Genomic DNA, 8,042 nt, shown 5'->3' with positions numbered 1-8,042 from the left:
GAGTGTTTCCCTTCAGTACTTTCATAGAATGATAATAGATTGTGCCGAGTGCGTGATATGAAATATAATGTGAAAACTATTTTAACCACCACATATGTGGATGCCATTATTATGAAAGAAACGGTCCCACTTAAAAAAAAAAGTAAAACAATCATTGCACCAAATGCACACATTAACTTTTTTTGCTCCTGTTACACTTATGACGGAGAGTTGGTCGGACTACTGTGGAACTCTAGCCAAGTCAAACTCCCACTCCCACAACTGCCCCCACCGGCCACCATCTCCACAAAGCCCCCTTACACAGGAGGATAAGCCTAGAATTTCAACCCTCCATTCAGATAACAATGCCACCTCCTTTACGTCCTCTCCCCAGCCTCTTCACACCTCTCTTCACGTACGCATATCAACACTCAGGGATGGGGGGATAGGAAGAGGGCAGGGAGGGAGGAATGAACAAGAGAGTAGAAGAGGGAGGAGACAGAGAGAGACTAAAAGGGGGAGATGGAGGGGATGGAGCAAACAGAGAAGGAATATTTAAAAAGACAGATGAAAGAAATGGCTAGAGAGAGAGAGAAAGAAAGAAATTATGGATACACAAAGACAGAAAAAGAACGAGTGAAGGTGAAGCAAAAACAAGAAGCAAAATAAAGAAAAATAAATTCTCTAACCTTTTCCAATGCCCACAAACCACACTTCTCAGAATGGCCAAGCCCTTTTTTGTGGGACTTCAGGGACTTTTCTCTCGTGTCCTTTGAGAGAGAGAGAGAGAGAGAGAGAGAGTTCATAGCAAAATACAGCCCCCATATAAAAATACTCTGAACTACAGAGAGAGAGACGTAGAGGAGGAGAGATGAAGAAATGAAGTGTATACGTGGAGGAGGAGGGGTGTTGGGGGGGGGGGTGAGCTAAAGAGCTAAATGGGAGGGCTGCCAGCCAGGCACAGGTGTGAGTCTACCCAGCAGAAGGCTCGAGGGGAACAGCAGGCTCATTGTTGCCAGCCCATCAACATACAGCGACAAGTGTGGGCTGAGGAAACAAGTGTGAGCATATGCATGCCTCGGCATATGCATTCAGTGCTATGGCCACTGGCCTCTCCCCACAGCGCTTGTTCAGGCCCTAACTGGGCAGGGCTCATACACCAACACAAGTTCTCCAAATGATAAAGTCACAATTCACAATCATAGAGTGTGAAGTCATTTGTTTTGGGTCTTTTCTGTAATTATGTCTAATTTCAACTATAAGTGCTTTCATCCAGTTGTACGATAGTGAGGTTTTAAGTAGCTGGGCTTTTGTTCTCTGTTTGACTGAAACCACACTCTTCTTTCCCTTAGATCAGGTGTTAAGTGCAGAAGCTCTGTGAGAGATAATTTCTGTTTCCCAACAGCACAATAAAAGCACATTATAAATGTGTTACTCTGCAACAGCATTTTCCTACAGCAATGTACTCTCATAAACTCCCACTGTCACTGTTTGGAGAGAAGTATCTTCAAGCTGTCATTTTGTGCTACTGCTAAATTACCTCTTTCTCAGAAAATTAAAGATGGTGGATGCATGGACACACACACACACACACACACACACACACACACACACACGCATACACACGCACACACATACACACACACACTCCAGCCACTCTAAAGACTTCAGCTGTGACATGGTGACGCAGCACCGTGGACCACACACAGACAGGAGCAGCCAGCCAGCCAGCCACATGAATCGCGCCGGCAGAAGTTTTATGAAGGTATCACCAGGGGTACTGCATATGGGCCAATGGCGGCACACACGCAGCACATTTTCATGTAATAGGCCACTTAAACACCCCTGATTAGGGCTGGGCAGATGGCAGGGGCAATGGCGCTGGCTAGATGAATACTCACACTCAAGCACTCGCATCCCAAGTAACAATGCACTACCTTTTGTTCAGCTATTCTGGTTGTTGTTGCTTTTCGCATAACCACCCAACACATTATACTGAGCACATAAATAAGCTCAGTTAGTAGCTGAGGCCTCTTGGACAGGATATTGTCCCCGGGATCGGCCGCTAGAGTGCCGGAGGCTGAAATGTAATGTAAACTGCACAGTGTGTGGTTGCCTTTGCGAGCGCAGCCCTGGGGTTTGCATGAGGGAGAGAGGATGGTGCCACTGCTGCCGTACCCCTAAATTAGAGAGGGACTCTGCGGCTCAGAGACGAGGCCTGAAGGAGAAATTCCTCGGGTCTATTAAGTCCGCAGACCGATTTTTCCAACTTTTCAGCATATCTGGGGTGATTCGGTTTATGTAACTGGTGCTTTGGGTGTGGGAGGGTCCAGTGGAGTCCTTTGTTTCGCTCTCCACGTGTCTGTCATCGTCGCCATTAGTCTGCTGGTCAGATTTGAGAGAGATGTGGATCTATTTTAACGCAGTCGTGCTTCAGTATCCACACACACACACGCTGTGTTGTTCCCACATTTGCATTTGTGTTACACCTCAATCAGACTTGTGTTGACAATTAGATTATAATGTGTATGATTAAATGTATTACGTTCAGACCACAGGTTGCAACAGTGTCTGATGTGTTACCACAAATCCCAGAGGTGACGAAACTTGAAAGGCTAGCAAGCGCCGGCCTGCAGACACACCTGGGCATTATTAAGTGTGTGACTCTTGGTGTCAGCGAGTACAGTGGACCAGAAAGCTATCGAAGCGCCTGACCCAGTCCCGTCAGCCATTTTAGGGAACATAGCACATCTTCACTTGGGCGGATAAAGGTTCATCCGTTTCTTATCACAGCATTCCGATGCTGTGACTCGGAACATAGCTCCTATTCCTCCCGTTCAAATTAGATACGCTCAAGGTTGACTCCACAACAAAGAAATGAGAGGGATGTGTCAGGTGATCGTTGGAGGAGAATGACCTCATCTGCGGGGGGGAATTCATCCACGGAAACTAGCGTATCCACTATTTTTACTCCTCGTAAAAAAGTGGCTTTTCAGTCTGACACGCAAAGGTCACATGTAATCAATATGTGGTGTGAGGGTGTAATGTTAATACCTAGAGATGTCTGATCAGCAGCAGCACTTTCAGGAGAGTTATAAACATTTTGATGAATGGCCACCTGTTGAATACGTTCCCATGACCCACCCAGCATTGAATGAGTTCAGTCATGCATTATATCAGATGAGCTTGGCAGGAGACAGAGCAGACAGAGAGTCAGGAGGGGTGAAATAGAGAGATGAACATGTACAGTAGACTACATTTATATATGATTCTATGATTCTGTATTTTATATGTTTCAATGTTTTTTCACTGTTTCTGTACTTTGGCATTACTCTCTTCCTTACTGGTCATGCCATTCAAGCATGTTGAATTGTATTGAATTTAAGTTGAACTGAGAGAGAGAGAAAGGGAGTGAGAGAGAGCATAGCTGTCTGAGAGGAAATTATTATTAGTTAGTACATTGTGGGTGTGCAGTGGGCTAATAATTGCTTTCATCATTCTTTCTACAGCAACACTGTGATAAACTCTGTGTATGTGTGTGTCTGTCTCTCTCTGTCTGTCTCTCTCTCTGTGTGTGTGTGTGTGTGTGTGTGTGTGTTTTTTTATGGATCTGGGCACGTACACCAGCCCACGCACCTAATGCCAAGATTATTTTAAGAGTGCCACCTCTCTGCTCCTCAGGCCCTCAGTGTTGTCTCACAGAAACCTGTGTTTGTCAAACATGCCCATGGCACCTGTCCCCACAGTCTCTGCTTCCTCCTTGAGGGAAGGGGGGTTGATTGCTGAGGTAGGCAGCAAGAACGACAAGCACGTCAGACCAAACGCTTCTCCAGCTGACCAGGCCACCAGCTCTCTCACAGGGCCGTGGGGGAGCTCTGTAACAGGGCAGGGATAGTGGTGGACAGCTGTGCACATTACCCAGGGTGTCGGGGAAAACCACTCACACCCCCCCACCCCACCCCTCCTCCTTTCCAGTCTGCTGTTCCACTCCACACAGTTGCACCCCCACCTTTTAACCCCCAACCCCCCTCCATTGGGGCAAACGGAAAAGGAGTACTGATCAAAGTTTAGATTAGCGTTAGAAACCTAAAGAATAGTGCAGGGAGTGTGGAGAAAAGCAGGATATACATTTGTTATTCATTCCATTTGAACCATTACTGCTGAACTTTATATTCGTACTGGAACATCTATAGTCTTGACAGAGTAATCCCTGAAGAATAATACCCAGGAAAATAGGGGGAGAGACCTACAACGTTGGGGTATGAAACTACCCAGCTGTGGTTTTCTGGCATCTCAAAATGAAATCACTTCTTCAGATAGGTGACACAGGGACACAGAGCAAACACATGCACACCGCGTCACACCCTCTTGCGAGCTCAGACTTCAAAGAGGGTTGGGGAAAGACATTGCGGTGAGCCAAGTTTGGACTCTCTTTTCATCTCCTTCGGTGGAGGACTCGATGTAGAGGAGTAATTAGTCGTTGAAAATCATCTGACACATGATCTGTGGGTGGAGGTGAGGCCTGCAAATTGCTTCCTTGTTTACTCTCTGCCAGGGCAAGAGTCCCACTCTGCTGTGAATCACTGTGCCATCAGCCTTGCATGGACTGTGTGTGTGTTGGGAGGCAGGGTGGGGCAAGTGTCCGTCGACGTGTCTGATGTGTGTGTGTGTGTGTGTGTGTGTGTGTGTGTGTGTGTGTGTGTGTGTGTGTATGTGTGTGTGTGTGTGTGCGTGAGTGTGTGTGAGAGAGAGAGAGAGATTTAAATAATGAATGAAATAATGAAATACTATCTGATAATTAGTCTGTTAATCTGTATGTCACATAATTAAGTTCTCTAGAATGTTAATGTTCAGGCAACTGGGGCATATTTTCCAACCAACATTCCAAACAACACAAATACCTACTCAGATAGTCACACACTCACTCACGCACACTCGCATTCAGACACACACACTTACTCAGTCACTCTCACGAGAGAAAACACTGAAGAGACAACAATGTTTAGACACCCGCATTGCAGCTGCAGTCCCACGCTAGCAGAGAGGAGTGGGGGGCCATAATGCAAACAGGTGCTCTCTGCCTCTACGGGAAGGCCTAGTGGGTCAGCAGGTCAGCAGGTACCCCTGATAGAGAGGAAGGCTTAACTCATCTGACAGCTGGCCCACACTGGGAACTTTCCAGCACGCCATGGCCCTCCCCTCCCGTCCCCTCCTCGCTCCTGCCCTGCGTGAGTGAGCGCTACTCCTCCATCCCTTGTGATCCCAACCTGCCCGTACTTGTCCCATCATCAGCAGATCCTCCCCAACCTCAGAAGACTCAGCCTCGGCTTCTGCAGAAAAAAGAAAAAAAAGTCCACAGTCATGGTGGTGCGAAAAGTGAGCAAGGTGCGTTCAGGGTGTGTTTGGCTGCAGGAGATCTTCAGAGGGATTGAATGACTTATGCAATGCCTTGATTTCTCTTTGTTCTTACCAGGGAGTTTTCTCCCCCCATTTTAGCTGTTTTTGGTTGTTGTTTCCCTTGCATGACCATGCATGTCCATCGTGATCCATCGTGAATAGTACCGTGGTGTTTGATCACATTTCTGATTTGGTTCATTGCAGGTTTCCTTCTTTTGACAGGAAAGAAATGTAGGCAATCTCTTGATCTCAAAGAGTTCTTTCAAGTCGTTCTCAGTCACCATTTCTTTTTTTGGAAACTCACAGGGGAGAGCAGTACAAGGAAATATGGGGTAATTTTCCCCCCAGATAGCATTGGATCAATGAAAGAAAGGAAATGAATGAAAAAAAACCTTCTTGTTTAAAACATGGGCATGACATTCCCAGAGTTGCAGGTATTTCACAAATGGCATGGCATCCCCTATCTGGCCTCTAAAACTATGTGCAGGTATGCAATCATATCTAATTATTGAGAGCTTCAAGTCACTACAAGAATTGTAAGCATAACCCAGTAATTATGACCATGCTTACCTGAAATATGAACAGCATTTATTCCCATGAATGTCATTTATTTAGAGGTTATTTAATCCCATTTTATGTAACTCAATACCAATCACCAGATGTTGTGAGACTTATTTTTGTGAAGTATTGGATTCCAAATGATGTAAGGCCAGCCATAAATTATAATTACCACATATAATATATTGGCAGCCGTGGCCTACTGGTTAGCACTTCGGACCTGTAACCGGAGGGTTGCCGGTTCGAACCCCGACCAGTAGGCACGACTGAAGTGCCCTTGAGCAAGGTACCTAACCCCTCACTGCTCCCTGAGCGCCGCTGTTGATGCAGGCAGCTCACTGCGCCGGGATTAGTGTGTGCTTCACCTCACTGTGTGCTGTGTGTGTTTCACTAATTCACGGATTGGGATAAATGCAGAGACCAAATTTCCCTCACGGGATCAAAAAAGTATATATACTTATACTTATAAATACAAACAACATTAATTTAGATACTACTTTTTCCTCTCACACTGCTTCAAGTCATAACTTTTGATTATATAAAAGTATAAGAAACCTTCCAACCAAACTAGAAGTTGGCCTATGCCTGCAGTAAAATTAAGATTTATGGGTGTGAGGTTGCCAAAACATAAATGTAGTGGATGTAGCATTTAAACATGCAAGAAATCACTCATGTAATAGTCATGAAAATCATAGTTTCACAGTGCTAAAACAGGGACATTAACAACTTCACAATTCATGTTCACAGCTTCGCAACTTCCAGTAGTTTATACATGGACAGCTAAACAGCATGAAAACTGGTTTGCAGCCGTAAGCACTTGGCTGATTATAATTGAATTACTGCAGCCCACATCCAGACACCATCAGCCAACACACCCGAGAGGAGCTGTGCCTTTTGGAAGTTTTTCTAAGCTAAAGTTTTATTTTATGAACTTTTTCCCTTTTTTTCTCAAACATCCCGCTCTCCAGTTCCAGATTTGATGCAGTGGCGAGAATGAAAATATTTTTACGGCATTTCATATCCCCCCAATTGCAATCTGAGATGTTCATTAGGGAGTGGAGACAGCACGGCTCACTCCAAACTCTCCAAACCGTCTCTGCGTGAGGAAATGTATATTTTACAGTGTACACGTGTAGACTCTGAAATGGGCATCTGATCAGAGATCAGAAGTACTTCTTCTATGAAGCCGTTCGTGAAGTTCGAGAAAGTTCATATCTGCTTCCTGGGGGGGAAGAGCATGAGCATATTTGCTTTTCAAACAAGAAAGTCAACAAAAGCCTAATTAAAGTCCACACCAAACTTATCAGACTCGGTGTCTCCAGTTCCAATCACATCCTGAATTATACAGACAGATTTTTTTTCTTTGTAAATGTCAACACTGAGTCATGCCAGACAGTCGTGGGGCCTCCAACACAATGCCCTCCTCCCCCCTCCTCCCCCCTCTCTCTCACCCATGCCCTTTCCGAGCCATCCCCACCCTCCGTATTCCGAAGACCTCAGAACAATATTATCTTATTGGCCGTCAAATACCGGACTGTGCAAGTTTTGAAACGTCTCTAGCCCTGTGAGCTCATCATGGAAAAATTCCTTTATGGGCTCCTCTGTGGAACTGGCTAACTCACCTTCCAGTGCTAAGAGAGGGAAGCAGATGGCACTAGCACAGACCATCTATTGTGTCCTGTCTTGTTTGGTTTTACTGCCCTCTTTTCAGTGTGTGGTTTTTGATTCTTATTTGGTATAATTCAGAAGCCCCGATCATAGGTCCCCTGCAGGGAGGGAAGCTGCCTAAATCCCTCCAATTTCGCCTGGCAGCTGCCCTACCCTCGCCTTGAGTTTGGGCAGACGGAGAGCACTTTTGAATCACGAGGCTCCAACCGCACTATCCGACGCAACAGGGGAGCAACCCTAATCCGTGACCCGTGTGTCTACTGAAAACATGACCTCCACACACACATACATTCACTTGCACACCCACTCACACATTCTCCCGTGATCACAGGGAGATTTGATTTCAGCCACTGGAGCCTTGGTCTCAGCGTGGGGGGGGGTTGCCATGTTTTACCCTAAACCCCAAAAGCCAATCGACGCCTCGTCTCGTGACTGCGACA

This window comes from Alosa alosa, chromosome 4 (genome assembly GCF_017589495.1).
Source record: "Alosa alosa isolate M-15738 ecotype Scorff River chromosome 4, AALO_Geno_1.1, whole genome shotgun sequence".
Classification (NCBI taxonomy): domain Eukaryota; kingdom Metazoa; phylum Chordata; class Actinopteri; order Clupeiformes; family Clupeidae; genus Alosa; species Alosa alosa.
This window is presented reverse-complemented; position numbering follows the sequence as displayed.